General features: G+C 45.0%; 5 non-coding genes across 5 annotated transcripts; all 5 read right to left on the bottom strand.

The window, feature by feature from the left end:
* Window positions 1-904: 904 nt before the first annotated feature.
* On the bottom strand, window positions 905-1,021 carry LOC141064819 (U5 spliceosomal RNA). The gene has a single exon (XR_012225994.1). It is a non-coding gene; the product is annotated as a U5 spliceosomal RNA (small nuclear RNA).
* A 314-nt stretch (window positions 1,022-1,335) lies between these two features.
* Window positions 1,336-1,451, bottom strand: LOC141063988 (U5 spliceosomal RNA). The gene has a single exon (XR_012225244.1). It is a non-coding gene; the product is annotated as a U5 spliceosomal RNA (small nuclear RNA).
* Window positions 1,452-1,765: 314 nt separating this feature from the next.
* Window positions 1,766-1,881, bottom strand: LOC141064424 (U5 spliceosomal RNA). Its single transcript, XR_012225637.1, has one exon. It is a non-coding gene; the product is annotated as a U5 spliceosomal RNA (small nuclear RNA).
* Window positions 1,882-2,193: 312 nt separating this feature from the next.
* On the bottom strand, window positions 2,194-2,309 carry LOC141064688 (U5 spliceosomal RNA). The gene has a single exon (XR_012225876.1). It is a non-coding gene; the product is annotated as a U5 spliceosomal RNA (small nuclear RNA).
* Window positions 2,310-2,431: 122 nt separating this feature from the next.
* LOC141064474 (U5 spliceosomal RNA) lies at window positions 2,432-2,547 on the bottom strand. The gene has a single exon (XR_012225682.1). It is a non-coding gene; the product is annotated as a U5 spliceosomal RNA (small nuclear RNA).
* Window positions 2,548-24,811: the final 22,264 nt, after the last annotated feature.

The following is a 24,811-nucleotide window of genomic DNA, read 5'->3' as shown; positions in this document are numbered from 1 at the left end:
CTGGACCTAGTCCAACTCATTTTGCAGGCTTCAAATAAGTACACATGCGAGGTTGTCCATGACTTTAATGCTGGCTAGCCTTAGAATAGGTCAGCAATGTCTGATCAGTGAGGGTGCGACACCTAGCACCCCTGCCAGTCAGCTGCTCTTAGTGTCTGATTTTACCATTCAGTATGCTTTGCTTACATATTTTGGAGTGTGTGTTGGCACAGTGCTTCCAACATACCTTTTGCGGATTATACTCTTATACAGCGCCAACACAGATTGCAGCACTTACTAGACCAGACAGGACATGTACAAAAAACGCCACAGATTAGAAAGGAATACATGGTAAGACTGTCTGCAACCAAGGAGCCGGGGCCTGATCACAAGAGCTGACAATCTGAGGAGACAGCAATGCTGAATAACAGTCTACACTGCGTCAGTAGAACCTTATACAGGTGGAGAATGAGGCCCTCACTTTAAAGGCAAAGACTTGGAACGAGGACTGTAGAAAACTGATTAATATTAAAAAAAGAGCCGGCTCTTTATGGTGAGCAGAGCCGAATGAGCTGGATCGCCAAAAAGAGCCAAACTTCCCATCACTAGTATACTGGGCAAGGGCTTCCTCCTGACCTACCAGCATGGCCCAAGCCCTCATTTTGCCAAGGGAGACCACCTAGAAGTGGGTACATGGTTTGTCGATGGAAAAACAAAAACGGCAACACACAGCCCATTTTCTGCAGGCTGCTCCATGTTCAGCTCCATCCTGCTGCCAGAACATCACCTGTCCCGCTGCTTGGAAGAAGGCCTTCCACGGCTACAATATTCAAATGAGGAACACTTCCCAGCAGCATCAGAGTTCAGTCTCCCACCAAAACCCCACCCACTCATTCCTTCATTCTGTTGTTGAACCCATTTAAGGAAGCCCTAGCAAGCAGGAGCGTGCAAAAATTACCACAAAACTCAGTTTTGCTCATCTCCATAGAAATCTTGAGTAAAATGATAAAGATTTTTACGTTCTGAAGAGAAGCCAGAGTTTACTGGGCAAGGGATTCCTCCTGACCTACCACCATGGCCGCAGCCCTCATTTGGCCCTGGGTGACCACCTAGAAGTTGGTGCGTGGTTTGGCAATGGAAAAACAAAAATGGCAACACACAGCCCATTTTCCGCAGGCTGCTCCGTGTTCAGCTCCATCCTGCTGCCAGAGCATCACCTGTCCCGCTGCCTGGAAGAAGGCATTCCACGGCTACAATATTCAAATGAGAGACATTTCCCAGCAGCCTCAGAGTTCAGGCTCCCACCAAAACCCCACCCACTCATTACTACATTCTGATGTTGAACCCATTTAAGGATGCCCCAGCCAGCTGGAGCGCACAAAAATTGCCATAAAACTCAGTTTTGCTCCTCTCCACGGAATTCTTTAGTAAAAGGCGAAAAAATTTTACATTCTGAAGAGAAGCCAGAGTATACTGTGCAAGGGCTTCCTCCTGACCTACCACCATGGCCGCAGCCCTCATTTTGCCAAGGGAGACCACCTAGAAGTGGGTGCATGGTTTGAAGGTGGAAAAACAAAAACGGCAACACACAGCCAATTTTCTGCAGGCTGCTCCATGTTCAGCTCCATCCTGCTGCGAGAGCGTCACATGTCCCGCTGCCTGGAAGAATGCTATCCATGGCTACAATATTCGAATGAGGACCATTTCCCAGCAGCCCCAGAGTTCAGTCTCCCACCAAATCCCCCCCCACTCATTCCTTCTTTCTGTTGTTGAACCCATTTAAGGAAGCCCCAGCAAGCTGGAGCATGCAAAAATTGCCACAAAACTCAGTTTTGCTCCTCTCCACAAAAATCTTTAGTAAAAGGCGAAAGATTTTTATATTCTGAAGAGAAGCCAGAGTATACTGGGCAAAGGCTTCCTCCTGACCTATCACCATGGCCGCAGCCCTCATTTGGCCCAGGGAGACCACCTAGAAGTGGGTGCATGTTTTGATGATGGAAAAACAAAAATGGCAACACAGCCCATTTTCCGCAGTCTGCTCCGTGTTCAGCTCCATCCTGCTGCCAGAGCGTCACCTGTCCCGCTGCCCGGAAAAACGCCATCCACAGCTACAAAATTCAAATGAGGGCCATTTCCCACCAGCCCCAGAGATCAGTCTCCCACCAAAACCCCACTCACTCATTCCTTATTTCTGTTGTTGAACCCGTTTAAGGAAGCCCCAGCAAGCTGGAGCGTGCAAAAATTGCTGCAAAACACAGTTTTGCTCCTCTCCATGGAAATCTTTAGCAAAAGGCGAAAAATTTTTACACTCTGAAGAGAAGCCAAAGTATAGTGGGCAAAGGCTTCCTCCTGACCTACCACCATGGCCGCAACCCTCATTTGTCCCAGGGAGACCACCTAGAAGTGGGTGCATGGTTTGGTGATGGAAAAACAAAAACTGCAACACACAGGAAGCCCCAGCAAGCTGGAGCATGCAAAAATTGCCACAAAACTCAGTTTTGCTCCTCTCTACGGAAATCTTTAGTAAAAGGCAAAAGATTTTTATGTTCTGAATAGAAGCCAGAGCATACTGGGCAAGGGCTTCCTCCCGACCTACCACCATGGCCGCAACCCTCATTTGGCCCAGGGAGACCACCTAGAAATGGGTGCGTGGTTTGGCGATGGAAAAACAAAAACGGCAACACACAGCCCATTTTCCAAGAAATCGAAGCAATCATTTTTGATAGTGATGAAGACAGTGAACTTTCTTTGTCTGATGAAGAGTACATGCCACCAGGTAATGTCTCTACTTCATCGTCCAGTGATTCTTTAGATGATGAAGTAATGGATCCAGAAGAACGTACAAATAGAACATCCAAAACTAATGTTTTTTGGAACAGTACTGCTGAGGTTCTTGGACAAACCCCATCACATAATATTGTAAGAGTTGCTCAAGGAAGTGTAGGAATTCCACAATTCTTGTCCAAAAGAGATATGTTCTGTAAATTTTTTTTAGATGATATTGTAGATGAGGTAGTTTTGTGTACTATCTTAGAAGGAAAACGTATCGCTTCAGGAAGAAAAAAAACATGGAAAAATATAACAAAAGAGGAACTGTATGCTTATATTGGCCTTACTCTTCTGGCTGGGAGTTCAAAAGTCATACGATGCTCCTATCAGAGAACTCTTTATGAACCCTTTTTCAGATCCACATTACAAAGCTACAGTGTCAGTCAATAGATCTGAGGATATTCGGGGAAGCCTTCGTTTTGATGACAAGAGAACTCGTCCTGTCAGGTTGGAAACAGATAAATTAGCCCCCATTAGCTACATCTGGAATCTCTTTATCAAGAACTGTACTAAGCATTATCATTCTAGTGACAATGTGACAGTGGATGAGCAACTTCTTGCATTTAGGGGACGTTGCAATTTCATTCAGTATATGCCCAGCAAACCTGCTAAATATGGTATTAAAATTTTCTAGTTGTCTGATTCTACAAGCTATTATGGAATGAATGGTCTGATTTACTGGGGCAAAGATGTTGATGCTCCTGTCCAGAAAGACCTATGTTCTGACGTAGTAAAAACACTTGCGAAACCAATTTTCTGTTCTGGAAAAAATATAACAATGGACAACTACTTCACCAATCTTGAACTGGGCAATTTTTTGCTTCAGAAACAACTTACACTTGTGGGTACAATGAAGCAAAACCGCAGAGAAATTCCTCCAATCATGAAGCACAATCAACATCGATAACTTTATGATAGTGTATTTGGTTTCTGCAATCGAGCGACAATGGTGTCTTATAAAGCTAAGAAAGAAAAATCTGTGATATTACTGAGTACAATGCACCATGATGGAAGTATAGACACCAATAACAGGAAACAGAAACCCGAAATCATCTTGCATTATAATAAAACCAAAGGAGGAGTGGAAAAGATGGACGAAATGATTGGAAAGTATACGTGCAAGAGGCAGACAAAACGTTGGCCTGTAGTCCTTTTTTATAATATGCTAGATGTGTCAGCCCCCAATACCTATATTGTTTATAGTGAGACTCATCCAGAATTCCATGCCAACAGAAAGGACAAGAGATGTCTATACTTGACAGAACTTTGCTATGAACTTTTAATGCCTAATATGATGGAGAGAAGCAGAACAAAATGCTTACAAAGGCAAACAACAGAAGCTATGATCCGATGTGGTATACGTTTTCAGGAACATCCAGAGCCAAGAGATAAAAAAGAAAGCGATGTTATATTTGTCCAGCAAAGAAGGACAGGAAATCCGAGCGTGTCTGTACTACTTGTGGACAAAATGTCTGCAAGGAGCATTCTTCCGAACAGATAACTTATTAAAGTTGTTGCTGTCATTAGTAAAGTAGAAAATGAACCTTTGAAAAGAGATATTCCTGCAGCATGTTTACTGCAACTTTTATATAAAAAACTTTTAGACAAAAAAACATTATTCTAAAGAGTTATATCGAATGCGTATATTGGGCGTTTTAAGCCCATTCAGTTACTCTTTTGTTTTTTTTTGCACATAGTAATGTTTTGAATTATTCACATCTTAGGCTGTGTTCCCACTGGCGCTGGGGTCTGCCAGGAGGTGATCCGTAATGGATCTGATCTCTAGGTAACTCCAGTTAAGGCTGCTGGAATGCCGGGATACCGCCAGCCTTAGCTGGGGTCACCAGGAGGTCAGATCCATTACAGACCTCCTCCTGGCAGACACCAGCGCTAGTGGGAATGCATCCTTACTTTGCAATTTTCAAATAAACTTTGATGGAGACATTATACCAGAAGGTACCCTCCTCATGAGTGACTGCCTCTGGTGGGCTAGATAAAAGATAAGTGTTAGTTGGATGAATAAGTGTTAGATGGATGAAGAGTGGCAGCCACCACTGGCTTCTGGATCTGCATCTCCTTGCAGTGGGAAGTGGGATCCATTGACAGCTGCGGTAGTAGACAACAGGACTTGAATGGGCTGTCATCTCTAGGCTTGAGGGTACATCTGTTGAACCTCTTGATGGTGAGGACTCAGTCACCGGACAGGATCTGGTGAGCTCCTTCTAGGTCCTCAGGATCTGGGATGGATGAAACTTGAGAACATATTTTAGTCACATATGTTGGTTAACTAAACAACAAACTTAGTCTGCATATGGACAACTATAGGGAGGAAATATAATCCTAAACTGTGAGTATTTACAAATAGGATCTAATTTTTGTTGGACCTGCTAGTGTGTGTGTGTGTGTGTATGTGTGAGACCCAAGGGGAAATCTAAAACTCTTATGCTATGGCTCCCCTTTCTCCTGTCCAGCATTAAGTATATAGGGTTTTTGTTCTGAGGTCTTAAATTTTCTTTGTTCATCCTTAGGCATATTTCATCCTGTGTGACTCCATCTTGGGTCTGTTTCTCCTTTTTGTCTTTGAATGCTTGCTTCTGGAGTATCAGAGCATCTTTTTCCAGGGTTTTCCCTTTTTCTCTGTTTATGGATCCATTAGGGAGTACAGATGAGATATTCCTGTGTCAAGTAGTATCACTGCTGCTTCTTTTGCTGTTGCTTTAGCCAGTCTGCTGTCCACGGCTTCCCTTGAGGTTTCTCCAGTGTGCGCCATCATCTTTACCACAGCAACTCTTCCTGGCATCAATAAGGACTCCATCAGTTCTTGTATGGCTTTGAGATGTCTGACAGGCATTCCATTAGCCGTGATGAAGTCTCTTGCCCTCCAGATTGGTCATAGCTGACCTCTTGCATGCATCTGTAAAGGCTCACAGTCCTGCCTCTGGATGGAGGCAGTGGTTTTGCTAGCAGCATGGTATTTTCTGTCACTACTGCTATAACAGTGTGCGAACGGTCTTCTGGTCTGCATACCTTGATCCATCCACAAAGAGCGTCAAGTAAGGATTAGTGATGAGCGAGCATACTTGTTGCTCAGGTTTTCCCGAGCATGCTCGGGAGTCCTCAGAGTATTTTGGCACGCTCGGAGATTTAGTTTGTGTCGAAGCAGCTGCATGATTTGTGGCTGCTAGACAGCCTGAATACATGTGGGGATTCCCTAACAAACAGACATTTCTCACATGTATTCAGCCTGTTCAAACAAATAAACTAAATCTCAGAGCACGCCAAAATACTCGGAAGACACCCGAGCATGCTGGGGAAAATCACAGCAACGAGTATCCTCGCTCATCACTAGTCAAGATCTTCCAAAGGTACATCAGTAACTGAGTCAAATCCGGAGGTTTCTTGCCTCATGAGAGCGAGACAATTGGTGAGCCATTTCAGAGTTGACGACCTCTTCCACTAGTGTGTCAGAGATGTGATCTTCATCCTCTCCCCCTTGGCAGAGGTAAGAGAGAAGCTGGGTAGGACAGCACATCTGAAGATGGTAACGTTGTCTGCGAGCAGAATAGGGCATTGCAGACATAAGTGGCAGACAGATGTTTTGGCTGTGTCTGGGCCACAATGGCAGTAATGTCATGGGGTGCCATTGTCTTCAGCAGGGGGCCCAGAATGAGGTCTTATCCAGCAACATGTGGGCTGCACACGTGGCTCTCATGCAGGTTGGTGCTTCACGGGCAACTGGGTCACGTCTGGCAGAGTAGTACCCTAGAGGGCGTTGTCTTCCTCCGTGAAGTTTTATCAGGACTCAAGTTGCATGGCCTTGCTTCTTCCATAAAAATAAGCAGAACAGTTTGTTGTAGTCTGGTAGTCACAGAGCAGGAGAGGATGTGATGGCAGCTTTTAGTATATAGAATCCATCTATGGCTCTCTTGGTTAGACTGAAGGGAGTGTCCTTGTGGAAGTCATGCAGGGGTTTGCATGTGTAGAGAGATGCATCAGGATCCAGGGACTGTAGTAGGATGCAAGTCCAAGGAAGGACTGTAGCTGTGTTGGGCTTTGAGTTTTGACAGCAGGTCTGAGACTACTAGTTGAGACACTACTAGTTGAGACAGTATACTCTGTGTAGGTAGATCTATGTGTAGGGGTCTGGTAAATTAATGTTAATGATTACACTTCTGGCTGCACCAGTACCCACAAGGAAATTTACTCTCAACATTTATATGGGTGGTAGGTGTTGTTTCTCTCAGCTATTTTGGTGGACTGTAAGAGTATACATTCTTTCATGGGTTGCGGTTTCAGTATGCCAATATCCTACTATGGTCTGGAGCTCGGTGGTGGTCATAGCAGTGGCTGATGCTGGTGTCAAACCTTCTTCCAATTGGGGACTAACTTGCATTCCAAATCTGAGATCCTGAAACTTTTGATTAAATCAGTGAAATAAACTATCCACAGATTCTCTTTTTCCCTGCATGATATCCTGGAGAGTGTGGGTCTGGGCTGGTAGGCAGTTCTTAGCCCGGACGTAAAGCTTACAGAGGAAATCTTATCTGGATACATGTGATTCAAGCCTTTTTACATGCAGGTTGTTGGGTTCAAGGGCTAGTTGCATCCTTAGCCAAAAGGAAAATCCTGCTTTAATTTGAGTGAGCCTCTCTAAATCTGTCCATGAGGCAGAATGCGCCTTCTGTATTTGAGGCATCCTCTTATAAAATGACATGGGATATTTTACTGAGTCTGGCAAGCTGTTCAATGGAGTTTCTGTCTCCTGGTACTTCCAGGAGTCCTTGCGGGACACAGGTCGCGTGTCAGAGTGTAAGTTTTTGTGTTTACATGGGCAGGATAAAGATGATGATGATGTTGATGTCCCCTCACCATATAGTGGTGGATACTGGATCTAGTTCATGGGGTGCCATGGATTATCAGTCTGAGCTGTTGGTTCCTGTCTTCACTGTTCTCCTTGATCATGTATCTCCATGTCATCCTCATCTTTTTCTTCATTATTCTTTTTATAGACTGCATTACTTAATGGAGCTATAGTTGATGCTGGACAGGAGGTGGCATAGGGAGTGCAATCTACATAAATAACTGGGAATAGGGTAGGACTATTTGGGTTGATCATCTGACAGTCAGAACAAGTCTCACAATATTCTGCATTTTACAGATGGCACATGTCCAGTCGTCGGGAATGTATATGGGAGGTAACAATGACTGTAATGCAGCTGCTGCAACTGACACACTTTCCTTAGGTGCCTGATCGGCTTAACATCGAGTAACATTATCATATTTCTTTCTCCATGTCTGTTTCTGACTTTCTTTACCATCTTACAAAATGCTTCAGGGTCCTGTAAGACCTCATAATACCTGAGGCTAGGATGCTGCTCTCTACTCATTAACACATTCATCCATTCCTTCTTATCTAATCCTCCTCCCTTCCTGATTGGAGAGTTCTTTTTCACATGCGTTTTCCTTCCTCGCTGCACTACCAGGTTCAAGTAACTGGCACCCATTCTATCATCTAACTTCTGAGTGCATCTAAGGGACATCTGCGTCTATTTCTTGAGACAAAATTTCCCCGGGATTTTGAATAGCTAACCTGGTAGGTGTATACGCAATCTAAGTGCTTTCAAATTCTGGGAATATGACTGGAAAAGCTATGTGTACTCTTTATGTCTAGGGAGAAGGGTCTCAGTGATAATGTGACATAAAGTTATCTTGAACACAGTGATATAGGAGGATAGCTAACAATTTGTCTGTTCCACCATCAGGATATTTAAAATTCTTGTGGTCCCAGAAACTATGTAATCTAAAAACACCAGATAAATTGCTGGAATACCTGCTTTCACAACACTTTCACTTTAACCAAAAATCATTTCATAAGCATCACACAGAAAATGTTAGTGAAACATTAACAGAAAGGAGTGTACAATGGAACTTGATCTCACACTATTAACAATGTCTTTATAAGTGAAGGCAACTACCATTTAAGAAATTCTATTTTTACATGAATACTTTAACCAACTTTTCAATTTTAAAATATGCAAAAACAAAACTGGTTTATAACTAATTCTCTAATCTCACAATGAATATATACAGAATGAATTCAAAACTTAAGCTATATGCTAGTACACCTCCTGCCGGCACATGATACATAATACAAACAGAAAATGGCTTATGATGACAGTGATACAAGACCTTGCAATACTATTTAACTCTGAATACTATTCAACTCACAATCTATATGCCAGCCTGATTTGTAGAGATGCAAAGTCTACACCTGGGCCAAACACACTTTAAGAAGACAGGGAGACAGAAATCACTTTGTCACATCAATGTGGTAATTCTAATTACCCTTCCACCCACATAGAATAAAACATATGAACCTATGCTGCAGCTAGAACACCATCACCTTAGCCAGTGGATTTCCGGTGGGGACCCGCAAAAAAGTCGCCAACCACTTAGAGATTGGAAAATTACTCAGAGTAATCAAGCCCCTACTCCCACTTGCCCACTGGGAGAGACATAGAGGTCAGACTTCTGTGAAACATTGGCCAAGCCGAAAGCAGAACCAGAACCTGAGTGACAGTGAATTTGCTCAGTACATCATCCTATTTTTCTTCAGGCTGGCTGAGTTAACAATCACGTATGCAAAACAGTAAAGCAGAGAGACAAAGCAGATAAGACAGACAATTAAGGAAATGGTGACCAGGGTGGGTTTTTGGTGCTAGGACTTATCAGATCGGTCACAGACTTAGGGGGCCTTTACACATAGCGATATCGCTAGCGATATCGCTAAAGCGTCACCGATTTTGTGACGCAGCACCGATATTGCTAGCGATATCACTATGTGTGATACTTACCTCCGACCGGCTTCCCCGCTATCTGTCGCTGATCGCGCAAGATCGTGCAGCTCCATTTCTCGTTGGGCGCTTCCTGCTGGGCTTCCTGCTGGCGCCGATGAGCGACGCGTGGACGTGGGTGGGAGAACATCAGGATCACTGCATCTGAAAGGTAAGTAATGACCGCTGCTGCGTCGCTACAATGCTGTGAGATCTGCCTGTGTGGCAGCTCACTAGCAACCATTTAGTGATGCACCAGCGATCCTGACCAGGTCGTATTGTTGTCGGGATGGCTGGTGCATCGCTAAATGTAAAGGGGCCTTAAGTCCGAGTCTGACAGCCAACTGACCTTTATTTCAGCACGGGAACTCTGGAGGGTTATAAGCAAGATGAATGATTTTCTTACCTAGTAGGAGGTGCACTCTCCACCCTCGAGTGGTCCGTTCTAAGATTGGAGGTCTTGTTTGCAGGTGTTCATCTCCGAACTTTCATCATAGCCCCATGTATGAACACCGAATGTTATGGCACACGAAATGCACGTGTTGTCATCCTAATGGTTTGCTGCCAAATTGTATATGAGAGGTTTATGGCCAGAGAAATCAGAGGGCAAATGCAAGCAGTTGTGTCTGAAATGATTTCTGATTTTATTAGCCAAGAAACATTGTTTTTATAGAGAAAATTAGGTGGTTTCAACACACATTACCTCATTTGTCTTTATCTAGTAATTATTGCAAGGTATTGCAGTTATTGCTGTTACAAACATTCTATGCCATTATCTTTATTGCTACAAGGATAATTACTCTAATGGTTAATCGGTTAGGTCAAGCTGACATCTACCTCTCACCCAGCATATCTATTTTTTGGCTTATTTAAGGGATACTAAAAAGATACTGGAAGTCATTTTTCTCACTAAAAGCACATTAAGCATTTCTTGATAAGCTCAGTGGATTATGCAACCATCTTATAGTCCATTTAGACATTTATGTAACTTGTTGATAAGAATGAACTTTGTCACAAGAATGAATCAGAGCACATTAAAACCACATCTAATACATATATATTCAGCAAAGCATCCATTTTGAATATAAGCACGATTTGATTTATATATCTTCATATATCATTTATCATATCCTTAACAACACTCTGGCAGCAGGATGGAGCTAAACACGGAGCAGTCTGCGGAAGATGGGCTGCTGCCCGGCTGGCTGTGTGTTGCCGTTTATGTTTTTCCATCACCAAACCACGCACCCACTTCTAGGTGGTCTCCCTGGGCCACAACATGGCGTCTACTGCTGATTCCAGCCAATTTTACATTCAAAACCTCAAATAGTTCTTATTCCTTTCTGAGCCCTGCCATACACCTAAAGAGTAGTCTTCTACACGTGGGGTCTCGGTGTACTCAGAAGAAATTGCACAACAAATATTGTGGTTCATTTTCCCCTGATACCCTTGACAAAAAAAAATTGTGTCTGAAGTAAAATTGTAGGCACATCAGGGGCTCTACAAACGTGACATGGCATCTGATCTCAAATCCAGCCAATTTTGCATTGAAAAGTCAAATGGTGCTACTTCCCTTCTGAGCTCTGCTTTGTGCCCAAACAGTGGTTTACCCCCACATATCAGGTATCAGCATACTCAGGATAAATTGCACAACTTTTGTGGTCCAATTTCTCCGGTTACCCTTGGGAAAATAAAACATTGGGGGCGAAAAGATCATTTTTATGAAAAAAAATATGATTTTTTATTTTTACGGCTCTACATTATTAACAACTGTAAACATTTTGGGGTTCAAAGTGCTCACCACACATCTAGATAAGTTACATAGGGGTCTACTTTCCAAAGTGGTGTAACCTGTGGGGCATTTCCACTGTTTAGGCACATCAGGGGCTCTCCAAATGCGACAAGGCGTCCGATTTCAATTCCAGCCAATTTTGCATTGAAAAGTCAAACGGCGCTCCTTTCCTTCTGAGCTCTGCCATGCATCCAAACAGTGGTTTACCTGCATATATGGGGTATCAGCGTATTCAGAAAAAATTGTACAACAACTTTTTGGATCCAATTTCTCCTGCTACCCTTGGTAAAATAAAACAAATTGGATCTGAAGTAAACTTATTGTGAAGAAAAGTTGTTCATTTTTGTTAAGCATTCCACGAATTCCTGTGAAGCACCTGAAAGGTTAATACTGTAAATTTCTTGAATGTGGTTTTGTGCATCTTGAGGGGTGCAGCTTTTAGAATGGTGTCACTTTTGGGTACTTTCTATCATATAGAACTCAAAATGACTTCAAATGTGATGTGGTCCCTAAAAAAATGGTTTTGTAAATTTTGTTATAAAAATGAGAAATTGCTGGCCAAATTTTAACCTTTTGTTAGGAAGTTATAAACTTCCTAACAAAAAAAAACATTTTGGTCATAAAACTGTGCTGATGTAAAGTAGACATGAGGAAAATGTTACTTGTTAAATATTTTGTGTGACATATCTGTGTGATTTAACCCGTTCATTACCCAGCCTATTTTGACCTTAAAGACCTGGCCATTTTTTGCAATTCTGACCAGTGTCCCTTTATGAGGTAATAACTTAGGAACGCTTCATCACATACTAGCGATTCTGAGATCGTTTTTTCATGACATATTGGGCTTCAAGTTAGTGGTAAATTTAGGTCGAAAATTTGTGCATTTATTTGTGAAAAAAAAACGAAATTTGGTGAAAATTTTGAAATTTTCGCATTTTTAATTTTTATTCTGTTAAACCAGAGTTATGTGACACAAAATAGTTAATAAATAACATTTCCCACATGTCTACTTTACATGAGCACAATTTTGGAAACAAAATTTTTTTTGTTAGGAAGTTATAAGGGTTAAAAGTTGACCAGCGATTTCTCATTTTTACAACAAAATTTACAAAACCATTTTTTTTAGGGACCACCTCACATTTGAATTCACTTTGAGGGGTCTATATGGCAGAAAATACCCAAAAGTAACACCATTTTAAAAACTGCACTGCTCAAGCTACTCAAAACTACATTCCTGAAGATTATTAACCCTTCAGGTGCTTCACAGGAACTAAAGCAACGTGGAAGGAAAAAATGGACATTTTAATTTTTCATTTTCTCATGGGTAACAGGATAAAATGGATCCTAAAATTTGTTGGGCAATTTCTCCTGAGTACACTGATACCTCATATGTGGTTATAAACCACTGTTTGGGTGCATGGCAGGGCTCAGAAAGGAAGGAGCGCCATTTGACTTTTTGAATGGAAAATATGCTGGAATATTTAACGGTTGCCATGTCGCATTTGGAGAGTCCCAGTGTGCCTAAACATTGGAGCTTCCCCACAAGTGACCCCATTTTGGAAACTAGACCCTCCAAGGAACTTATCTATATGCATAGTGAGCACTTTGAACCCCCAGGTGCTTCACAAATTGATCATAAGAAATATTTGAGCAATTTCTCCTGAGTACACCGATACCTCATATGTAGTCATAAACCATTGTTTGGGCGCACGGCAGGGCCCGGAAGGGAAGGAGCACCATTTGACTTTTTGAATTGAAAATTAGCTCCAATCGTTAGCGGACACCATGTCGCGTTTGGAGAGCCCCTGTGTACCTACAAATTGGAGCTCCCCCACAAGTGACCCCATTTTGGAAACTAGACCCCCCAAGGAGCTTATCTAGATATGTTGTGAGCACTTTGAACCCCCAAGTGCTTCACAGAAGTTTATAAACGTAGAGCCATGAAAATAAAAAATAATTTTTTTTCATCAAAAATGATTTTTTTAGCCCGCTATTTTTTATATTCACAAGGGTAACAGGATAAATTGGACCACTAAAGTTGTTGTTCAATTTGTCCTGAGTACGCTGGTACCCCATATGTTAGGGGGGAACCACTGGTTGGGCACACGGCAGGGCTCAGAAGGGAAGGAGCGCCATTTGACTTTTTGAATGGAAAATTAGCTCCAATTGTTAGCGGACACCATGTCGTGCTTGGAGAGCCCCTGTGTGCCTCAACTTTGGAGCTGACCCCATTTTGGAAACTAGACCTCCTAAGGAACTTATCTAGATGCATAGTGAGCACTTTGAACCCCCAGGTGCTTCACAGAAGTGTATAACGCAGAGCCGTGAAAATAAAAATAATTTTTTTTTCCTCAAAAAATGATTTTTTAGTCCACTATTTGATTATTTTCATAATGGTAACAGGAGAAATTGGACCCCAAAACTTGTTGTCTAGTTTGTCCTGAGTACGCTGGTACCCCATATGTGGGGGGAACCACAGAAGTTTATAACGCAGAGCCGTGAAAATAAAAAATCTTTTTTTTTTTCAAAAAATGATTTTTTAGCCCGCTACTTTTTATTTTCACAAGGGTAACAGGAGAAATTGGACCCCAAAAGTTGTTGTACAGTTTTTCCTGATTACGCTGGTACCCCATATGTGGGGGGACCACTGTTTGGGCACACATTGGGGCTCGGAAGCGAAGTAGTGATGTTTTGAAATGCCGACTTGATGGCATGGTCTGCGGGAGACATGTTACGTTTGCAGAGCCTCTGATGTGCCTAAACAGGGGAAACCTCGCACAAGTGATCCCCGATTTGGAAACTAGACCACCCAAGGAACTGATCTAGATGTGTGGTGAGCACTTTGAACCAACAAGTGCTTCACAGAAATTTATAACGCAGAGCCATGAAAATAAAAAATCATTGTTTTTCCGCAAAAATAATTTTTTTAGCCCCCAATGTTTTATTTTCCCAAGGGTAACAGGAGAAATTAGACCCCCAAAGTTGTGTAACTTTTCCTGAGTACACTGATACCCCATATTTGGGGGTAAACCACTGTTTGGGCACACTTCGGGGCTCGGAATGGAGGTGTTAGGGGCGGCGGAAAGCACTAAATATAAAATAATAGAAAGTGCGTTCGCCGCCCAGGGTCCACCGTGCAGAAGTGTTAAACTGCTGCTATATAATGGCAGACGCACAATATGGCGGTATATCACACACGGGCTGAACGTCACCCGGTGTGCACTGGGCGTACTCTTTTATATTCACAGAGTCACCTTAAGGCATAAACATAAATGCCGAGCCTGTTGACCTCACATGTCTCAGCGGTGTGCACGCACGGTATATGGTCACAGGACTCAGGTCCAAGACACTGGGTCGGTGTCCGTCTAGACCTACCGTGCGTGCGGCGTCGCTACCACGGACGCCCACAGGTGCTGCTGACCGCAGCGCGGCAACTGACCCAGTCGCTGTACGACAATGCACAGGAGGTGTGCACTGTCAGACGCTAGCTCTGTGGAGATGAGCACTGTGGCTTGTAGCATGCCACTGACTGGCGCAGGCTCTAATGCTAAGTCCCTATCCACACACGTAATATCAGAGGGAGGGGATCTTAATGAGTCATTTGCAGGTTCATGCATCCATCATCATTCACACAGTAGCAATTAGAGACTGCACTAGCGCATGGTCGAGCGGCCATGCGGACTTTTATGAATGAGTCACCATAGGAGGCAAAAACAGAAATGCTAGCTAAGTCCAGAAAACCAGAGAAGTTGGCAGCTATCGGATTGCAGACCCCTGAACCTATCAACAACAACTAGCAGTAGCCGTGGGGGGTTCCTACGGTGCCCTAGACCCCTCGATCACAGCCGGAGAACTACCTAGCCTAAAGACAGGGAAATCTAAACTGCCCCAGAGCAGACCCCAAAGCAATAGGCAGCCCCCAACATATAATGACGGTGAAGCAAGATGAAAAAACACTAACACAGATAGAAAGATAGACTGAGCAAATGATGGGGCTCAAGCTAACTAGATAGGACAGGACAGGAAAGCTGCTGTCTGCAATCCGCCAAAAACCCTATCAAAACAAGAGCCAACAGACTGACAGGGAAAAAGGCCCTGAAGACGCTAGGCTTCAAAAAGACTATGTCAGTACTCAGGTATTTTCTGAAGACAGAGCAAACAGACAAAAGGAATTCAGCTCACCCCAGCAGGGAATGGCAGAATCCAGAAAAGCAAGGCAAAATAAAACCAAAACACAAATGCAAAAAATCAAAGCAGAAAACTTAGCTTTTGAGGAGCAGGAATCAGACTGGTCTCCTAGAATCCCTCAGAGAAATCACCAGCGAGGCAGAAGGGCGTCGGCTGCCTTATATCCAGTCAGAAATCCCCGTCACCCAGTCATCCTCTACCAGCTCAGGTGCTTGGTAATCAGCCTCACTACCTTCCTTCACCAGAAGACGGAGTTCATCAGACCTCAATGGTGAAGGGGAAAATGAACTCATAACAGTACCTCCCCCTTGAGGAGGGGTCGCCGAACCCTCATCCATGCTACCAGGGCGATCAGGGTGAGCCCGATGAAAGGCACGCACCAATCTTTTGGCATGAATATCAGAGGCAGAGACCCAGGAATTATCCTCCTGACCATAACCCTTCCACTTAACCAAATACTGGAGTCTCCGTCTAGCCAGACGGGAATCCAGAATCTTCTCTACCTCATATTCCATGTTACCTTCAACCAATACAGGGTCCGGAAGTGCCACCCCAGGAACTACTGGTTCAACAAACCTCTTCAACAAGGACTTATGAAACACATTATGGATTTTAAATGTGACAGGAAGAGCCAACCGAAAAGAGACCGGATTAATGATCTCCAAAATCTTGTAAGGCCCAATAAATCTAGGCTTAAACATAGGAGAAGCTACCTTCATAGCGGTATTTTTTGATGATAACCAAACCATATCACCCACCTTAAACTGGGGACCAATGGTCCTATGTCGGTTGGAAAACCGCTGGGCCTTTTCCTGGGAGAGAGATAACTTATCCACCACTTGGTCCCAGATCTGGTGCATTCTCTCCACCACAGTGTCAACACCTGGGCAGGCAGAAGGCTCCACCTGCCCTGAAGAAAATCGAGGATGAAACCCAAACTTACAAAAAAAAGGTGACATCAAAGTGGCAGAACTAGCTCTATTATTTAAAGCAAATTCGGCCAAGGGCAAAAATGAAACCCAATCATCCTGATCAGCGGAAAAAAAACATCTCAAATACAACTCCAAGGTCTGGTTTGTTCTCTCTGTCTGCCCATTGGTCTGAGGGTGAAACGCAGAGGAGAAGGACAACTGAATTCCCAGCTTGGAACAGAACGTCCTCCAAAATCTAGACACAAACTGAACTCCTCTGTCAGATACAATGTTCTCAGGAATCCCGTGCAAGCGAACCACCTATGGCAAAAACAGGGGCACCAACTCACAAGAAGATGGCAACTTCGGGAGTGGTACAAGATGAACCATCTTAAAGAACCTATCACAAATCACCCAAATAACAGTCATTCTCTGAGAGACAGGCATATCAGAGATGAAATCATTGAAATATGGGTCCATGGCCTCCTGGGGACCGGTAAAGGCATCAACAACCCACTAGAGCGAGAACAAGGTTTAGACCAGGAGCAAGTCCCACAGGACTGCACAAAATTCCTGACATCACGAGACAAGGCGGGCCACCAAAAAGACCGACTCACAAGATCTCTAGTACCAAAAATACCTGGATGACCAGCCAATGCAGAGCAATGAACATCAGACATTACTCTCTTCTTCCACTGGTCAGGAACATACAACTTTCCACTGGGACAACGCTCAGGTTTGTCCTCCTGGAACTCTTCCAGAGCACGTCTCAAATCGGGCGAGATGGCAGAAAGAACTACCCCTTCGCCTAAGATGGTAGCAGGCTTGGTCACCACAGGAGAATCAGCAAAGAAGCTCCTAGAAAGAGCGTCAGCCTTGACATTCTTAGTGCCAGGAAGAAAAGAGACCACAAAATCAAAACGCATAAAAAACAAGGCCCATCTAGCCTGTCTAGGGTTCAAGCATTTGGCCGACTCCAGGTAAATCAAATTCTTGTGGTCAGTGAGGACCACGACTTGATGTTTAGCTCCCTCCAACCAATGTCTCCACGCCTCAAATGCCCATTTCATGGCCAACAGTTCCCGATTCCCCACATCATAGTTACGTTCAGATGGGGAGAACTTTCGGGAAAAGAAAGCACAGGGATTCATTTTAGATGTTACAGGATCCTTTTGGGACAAAACAGCTCCTGCACCAATCTCAGAAGCGTCCACCTCTACGTGGAACGGGAGTGAGACATCAGGTTGCCCAAAACCGGGGCAGAAGTGAATCTTCGCTTCAGCTCCTGAAAGGAAGAAACAGCCTCTGGAGACCAATTCAACACATCAGCACCCTTCTTAGTCAGATCAGTCAATGGCTTGGCAATACTAGAAAATTTTGCTATAAATTTCCGATAAAAATTAGCAAAACCCAAAAACTTCTGAAGGGCCTTCAAAGAAGTGGGCTGAACCCAATCATAAATGGCCTGTACCTTGGCCGGATCCATTTTAATAGTTGACGGAGACAAAATAAATCCCAAAAATGAAATCCTCTGTACCCCAAAAAGGCATTTCGATCCTTTGACATACAGGGAATTCTCCCTCAAGATCCGGAACACCGTCCGAACATGTTCCATATGAGAATCCCAATCCTTGGAGAAGATCAAAATATCATCCAGATAGATAATCAAAAATTTATCCACAAAGTCTCGGAAAATGTCGTTCATGAAGCACTGGAAGACAGAAGGGGCATTAGTGAGCCCAAAAGGCATCACCAGGTTCTCAAAATGTCCCTCTGGAGTATTAAACGCCATCTTCCATTCATCCCCAAGCTTAATGCGGATTAGATTATACGCCCCCCTGAGGTCAAGCTTGGTAAACCAGCAAGCACCTTTAACTCTGGAGAATAGATCCGAAATCAGGGGTAACGGACACTGATATTTAATAATAATTTTGTTGAGGGCACGATAATCAATACAAGGCCTTAATGAACCATCCTTTTTGGCCACGAAAAAAAAAACAGCACCTAATGGTGAAGAGGATGGTCTAATATGACCCTTCTCCAATGCCTCCTTAATATTGGATCGCATAGCCTCGTGCTCGGGTACAGATAAATTGAAGAGCCGACCCTTGGGAAATTTACACCCCGGGCTCAGTTCAATTGCAGTCATAACTCCTATGAGGAGGCAAAGACGCAGACTCATTCTCACTAAATACATCATAAAAGTCCGCCAAATAGTCAGGAGCATCATGCGACTGAGGAGAGGTGGAAAAAACCAGAGCCTCACTAAGGGCACACCGACAACCCCAACTCACCACAGACACAGATTTCCAATCCAAAACTGGATTATGAATTTGCAACCAGGGAAACCCCAGAACAATGGTATCATGCAAATTATGCAACACCAAAAATCTGCAATTTTCTTGATGGTCTGGGGCGACCCGCATTACCACCTGGGTCCAAAACTGAGGTTTATTTTTCGCCAAAGGAGTAGCATCAATCCCCCTCAAAGGGATAGGCGTCCGCAGAGGTGTCATAGGAAATCAACAACGTTGAGCGACTTTTGTTTTTTTAGGGTCGCGTTTCGTTTCGTGAAACCCGACTTTTCCAAAAGTCGGGTCGAGCAAGATCGTCCGATTATAGGGAAAAGTCGGGGTCGTCCCGAAACACGAAACCCAATGTAAGTCAATGGGGAATAAAAGTCGGCAGTGAGAGGAGGAGGAGGACAGGAAACACACCAACAGTGCCCATTTGAATGCCAAAAGCATCAATTCTTCTTACTTAAGCTTGTCAACCTTAATTAACTTCATAATACAAGTTACGCACTGAAAAATGGGGGTTATTTGCCTACAGACTGTGGGGGGGGAGGGCTGGCTCCAGGTTTTCATGTGCCCTGGGCGAAAGAGCGCCCCTTTAACACATACCACAACTCATCATGCTCCGATACGGCAGAGAAATAGCGGTATAGTACAATGAAAAATACTTCACTTTTTACATCTCATGACGAGGCCCATCTATTTCTCCATACAGAATCATTGGTCCCATATAATGTTTGAAACAGTATATGATGAGCTCCACATAATGCTACAGTATACAGTATGTTGGTCCCCATGGATGAAGCTCCACTGTCTTATGGGCCCAAATAATGCTCCAAACATAATGGGCCCCATTTCTAATGCTCTGGTGTATAATGGGCTCTTTAAATGCTGCTCCAGTGTCTGATGTCCACCTTTGGAATGTTCCAGTGTATGGTGGGCCCCATCTATCATTCTCCAGAGTATAGTGCTCCCCAAAAATTGCTGTCCCAACATTGAAAACAATCAAATAAGTCTCCTCGCTAGGGAATCCCTGTACTTGTCTGGACTCCTCGTCGTCCCCATCTTCCATCTCACTGCACAGTATTTCAACTTTACAAGTGCTGTGATCCTGAGCAAGCAGGGGGGGCCCACTCGTTGGCGACGGCACTGGCACAGGGCCCCTGATAGTACGGTGGTGTGTCTGATGGCGGGTGGGCCGAACCTGCACTTTCATCTGCAGCTTCCTCTTTGTCACCGTGTAAGATGGAACTGTATATGGGAAGGGTAACCTGAGTTTCATCAGGGTCAGATTCAGGCCGTGTAGCGTGCGAGGGGAATGTAGTGGTCTGTGTCAATGTACCAGCAGATTCATTGAGCAGTGGCTGGGCATCAGTGCACTTGTGTCGCCTCCAGGAGTACGGTCGCCACAGTGGAATTACCTTCTTCCTAGGGAGTGTGATGTCATGCTTGGGAGCAACGAACGATCTCTCTAGCAGGTTAACTGATTGGGCGGCATTATTCCCATGAGTCATGACCCTCCAAACAGCATTCATGAAGGCAAAGTGTTTGTTTTACGTGGGCAGTATGGTTGCAAAGCTGAACCTTAAAGGAATGTCCAGGAGGGCACCACCAGGAGTGGAGCCTACGGTTAAATTCGACTCCACCTGGGAAACCTCAACCATGCCAGCTACAGAACAGATGCACACATTGCAAGCTTAATTCCGTTAACGAACGAGACTCCGTCATGCCCCGCGGTCCAAGTCCAGCTTACTAGAGGGACACATGAGGCTCTGGCACATGAGATTGGCCAATAACTGGTGTGTCATGCCCTTACATGTCCGTGGCTGCATGTGCGCTACACTGAAAAGGCCAGCGTTTGTCGCTTACAGGTGCAGATAACCCGCTGAACAACGTTAGTGATGGGGATCACTGATTACAATTATTACCCGCGAACAATGATTTCCCAGTAAGTGCAGGTCAACCGCAGTTCCGGAATTAGGCCTAACCGTCATTCCTGAAAAAATGAAAAACTTACGTGTGCAAACCACAGGTGCTGTAGCTTGCTTAACAGCTCGCCAGCCGTTCTCACGCCCAGTATGGATTACACATGATTGCACAAAGGTGAGAAAGGGTACCGTATCCCCAGATAACATGTATGGATAGCGTACACATTCAAAATATATGTCTATACATCAGGAGGCAGGCTCAGACGGTGTTAGGCCCAGTATGGATTGCACGTGATTGCACAAAGGTTAGAAAGGGTACCGTATCCCCAGATAACATGTATGGATAGCGTACACATTCAAAATATATGTCTATACATCAGGAGGCAGGCTCAGACGGTGTTAGGCCCAGTATGGATTGCACGTGATTGCACAAAGGTGAGAAAGGGTACCGTATCCCCAGATAACATGTATGGATAGCGTACACATTCAAAATATATGTCTATACATCAGGAGGCAGGCTCAGACGGTGTTAGGCCCAGTATGGATTGCACGTGATTGCACAAAGGTGAGAAAGGGTACCGTATCCCCAGATAACATGTATGGATAGCGTACACATTCAAAATATATGTCTATACATCAGGAGGCAGGCTCAGACGGTGTTAGGCCCAGTATGGATTGCACGTGATTGCACAAAGGTTAGAAAGGGTACCGTATCCCCAGATAACATGTATGGATAGCGTACACATTCAAAATATATGTCTATACATCAGGAGGCAGGCTCAGACGGTGTTAGGCCCAGTATGGATTGCACGTGATTGCACAAAGGTTAGAAAGGGTACCGTATCCCCGGATAACATGTATGGATAGCGTACACATTCAAAATATATGTCTATACATCAGGAGGCAGGCTCAGACGGTGTTAGGCCCAGTATGGATTGCACATGATTGCACAAAGGTTAGAAAGGGTACCGTATCCCCGGATAACATGTATGGATAGCGTACACATTCAAAATATATGTCTATACATCAGGAGGCAGGCTCAGATGGTGTTAGGCCCAGTATGGATTGCACGTGATTGCACAAAGGTTAGAAAGGGTACCGTATCCCCGGATAACATGTATGGATAGCGTACACATTCAAAATATATGTCTATACATCAGGAGACAGGCTCAGACGGTGTTAAGCCCAGTATGGATTGCACGTGATTGCACAAAGGTTAGAAAGTGCACCGTCTCCCCAGATAACATGTATGGATAGCGTACACATTCAAAATATATGTCTATACATCAGGAGGCAGGCTCAGACGGTGTTAGGCCCAGTATGGATTGCACGTGATTGCACAAAGGTTAGAAAGGGTACCGTATCCCCGGATAACATGTATGGATAGCGTACACATTCAAAATATATGTCTATACATCAGGAGGCAGGCTCAGACGGTGTTAGGCCCAGTATGGATTGCACGTGATTGCACAAAGGTTATAAAGGGTACCATATCCCCGGATAACATGTATGGATAGCGTACACATTCAAAATATATGTCTATACATCAGGAGGCAGGCTCAGACGGTGTTAGGCCCAGTATGGATTGCACGTGATTGCACAAAGGTGAGAAAGGGTACCGTATCCCCAGATAACATGTATGGATAGCGTACACATTCAAAATATATGTCTATACATCAGGAGGCAGGCTCAAATGGTGTTAGGCACAGTATGGATTTGACGGCCCAGACTACACAGCGGAGGAGCAGGGAGAGGTAAAGATTGCAAATGCTGGGGCCCTGCCCAAGCAAGGGGGGCCCACTCGTGGGCGTCGGTACTGGCACTGGGCCCCTCATAGTACAGCGGTGTGTCTGACAGCGGGTGTGCACCACCACCATCAGAGACACTTGATTGCACTATGAGGGACCCTGTGCCAGTGCCTGCGCCCAAGAGTCGGCCTACCCACCTGTCCAGGGCAACGGCACTCGCACGGTGTCGTGCGCTAGGTGGTGACCCCGGCCATGGGGGGGGGGAGGCAGCACAGTTAGGGAGTTTTAGAAAGTGGCATATGTTGATGTTGGACATTCAGCTGATGCAAAAGGTGAAATAGGTCAAGTCCCAGGAAGAGGTGGACCAAAGCAAGCCATTTTTCTGTCACCCTATGTGTCATCAGGGGAAGGTGGGACAAAATCCTTGGAAACCCATGCGTGGTTCATTTTAATGAAGGTTAGATCATCCACATTTTGGGTTGACAGACAGGTCTTTTTTTCTGTCAGGATTGATCCAGCTGCACTGAAGACTCTTTCCGATAGCACACTTGCAGCTGGGCTAGCGAGCTCCTGTAAGCCATATTGTGCCAATTCAGGCCAGGTGTCCAGTTTAGCGGCCCAATAGTCAAAGGGGAATGACCTGTGTGGGAGAACATCGATATGGGAGGAAAAGTAGTTTGTAACCATAGTTGACAACTGCTGTCTCCTGTCACTTTCCATCGATGCAGTATTACCAGTTGTGTGAGCGGTACTTGAAAAATCAGTCCACAACATTGTCATGAAACCCCTGTCTCTAACACCACTTCTGCTGTGTGCACCACGAACACCTCTGCCAAGCTGATCCCGGCCCGTACGGCTCGTGTGAGAACCATCACCGCTGCTGTGTGCTGGGAATGCCTCAAGCAACCGATTTACCAGAGTTGCTTGTTTATTAGCCAATATTAGGTCAAGGTTGTCCTGTGGCATGATGTTTTGTAATTTGCCTTTATAGCGTGGATCGAGGATGCTGGCCAACCAGTAGTCGTCATCGTTCATCATTTTGGCAATGCGGGGGTCCCTTTTTAGGATCTGCAAGGCATAATCTGACATGTGGGCCAATGTTCCCGGTGTCAATGCGAGTGCTGGTTGGAGGAGCACTTTCTGGCAAATCCACATCCCTCCAGTCACGCACAAACCCTGTACCAGACCTTGCCACGCCAACATTTTCACTTGCCCCACGAGATGCATCCTCCTCCCCTAAGTAATCATCCCCATCATCCTCCTCCTCCTCCTCCTCTTCCTCCACCTCGTCCAGGAGAGGTCCCTGAGCAGACAATGGCTGAATGTCATCAAGGATTCCCTCCTCCTCTTCCTCCTCATCAACATTGGCTGCAGAAGCCTGCTCCTTAAGGTGCGTCAAAGTTTGCATGAGCAGACGCATAAGTGGGATGCTCATGCTTAGGATGGCGTGGTCTGCGCTTACCAGCCGTGTGCATTCCTCAAAACACTGAAGGACTTTACAGAGGTCTTTCAGCTTCGACCACTGCACACCTGTCAACTCCATGTCTGCTCTCAAAGTGCCTGGCCGTGTATCCTCCCACAAATGCATTATGGCCTGCCTCTGCTCGCACAGCCGCTCCACCATGTGCAGGGTGGAGTTCCACCTTGTTGCAATGTCGATAATGAGGCGGTGGTTGGGAAGGTGGAGCAATCGCTGCAGCTTCTGCATACGAACGGAGTGTACAGGCGACCGGCGGATGTGCGCGCACAGTCTTCGCACCTTCTGGAGCAGGGCTGTTAACTCCGGATAATTTTTGAGGAAGCACTGCACCACCAGGTTCAAGGTGTGAGCCAAGCAAGGTATGTGGCTGAGTTTTGAAAGGGCTATGGCTGCCACAAAATTATGGCCGTTATCACTAACTACCTTGCCTGCCTCAAGATGTACACTGCCCAGCCATGACTCAGTTTGTCGCTTCAAGTACTCAGCCAGCACCTCGGCGGTGTGTCTGTCGCCCAAACACATCATCTGCAACACAGCCTGCTGATGCTTTCCACTAGCTGCTCGATAGGGGGACACCTCGTGTGCAACAGTGGCAGCTGCAGATGGAGTGCTCGTACGACTGCGCTCTGTGGACGAGCTTTCGCTTCTGGAGGAGGAGGAGGGTCGAACGCCTACAGCCAACTGTTTCCTATACCGTGGGCTAGGCAGCACTGTCCCACCACCGCTGTCCCCTGTGGACCCTGCATCCACCACATTAACCCAGTGCGCAGTGATGGACACGTAACGGCCCTGGCCATGCCGACTGGACCATGCATCAGTTGTGAGGTGC

The sequence above is a fragment of the Dendrobates tinctorius genome, unplaced genomic scaffold, assembly GCF_039654945.1.
Source record: "Dendrobates tinctorius isolate UK_male_01 unplaced genomic scaffold, ASM3965494v1 ptg000250l, whole genome shotgun sequence".
Classification (NCBI taxonomy): domain Eukaryota; kingdom Metazoa; phylum Chordata; class Amphibia; order Anura; family Dendrobatidae; genus Dendrobates; species Dendrobates tinctorius.
The sequence above is the reverse complement of the archived record's forward strand: the minus strand, read 5'-3'. Positions and strand labels throughout refer to the sequence as shown.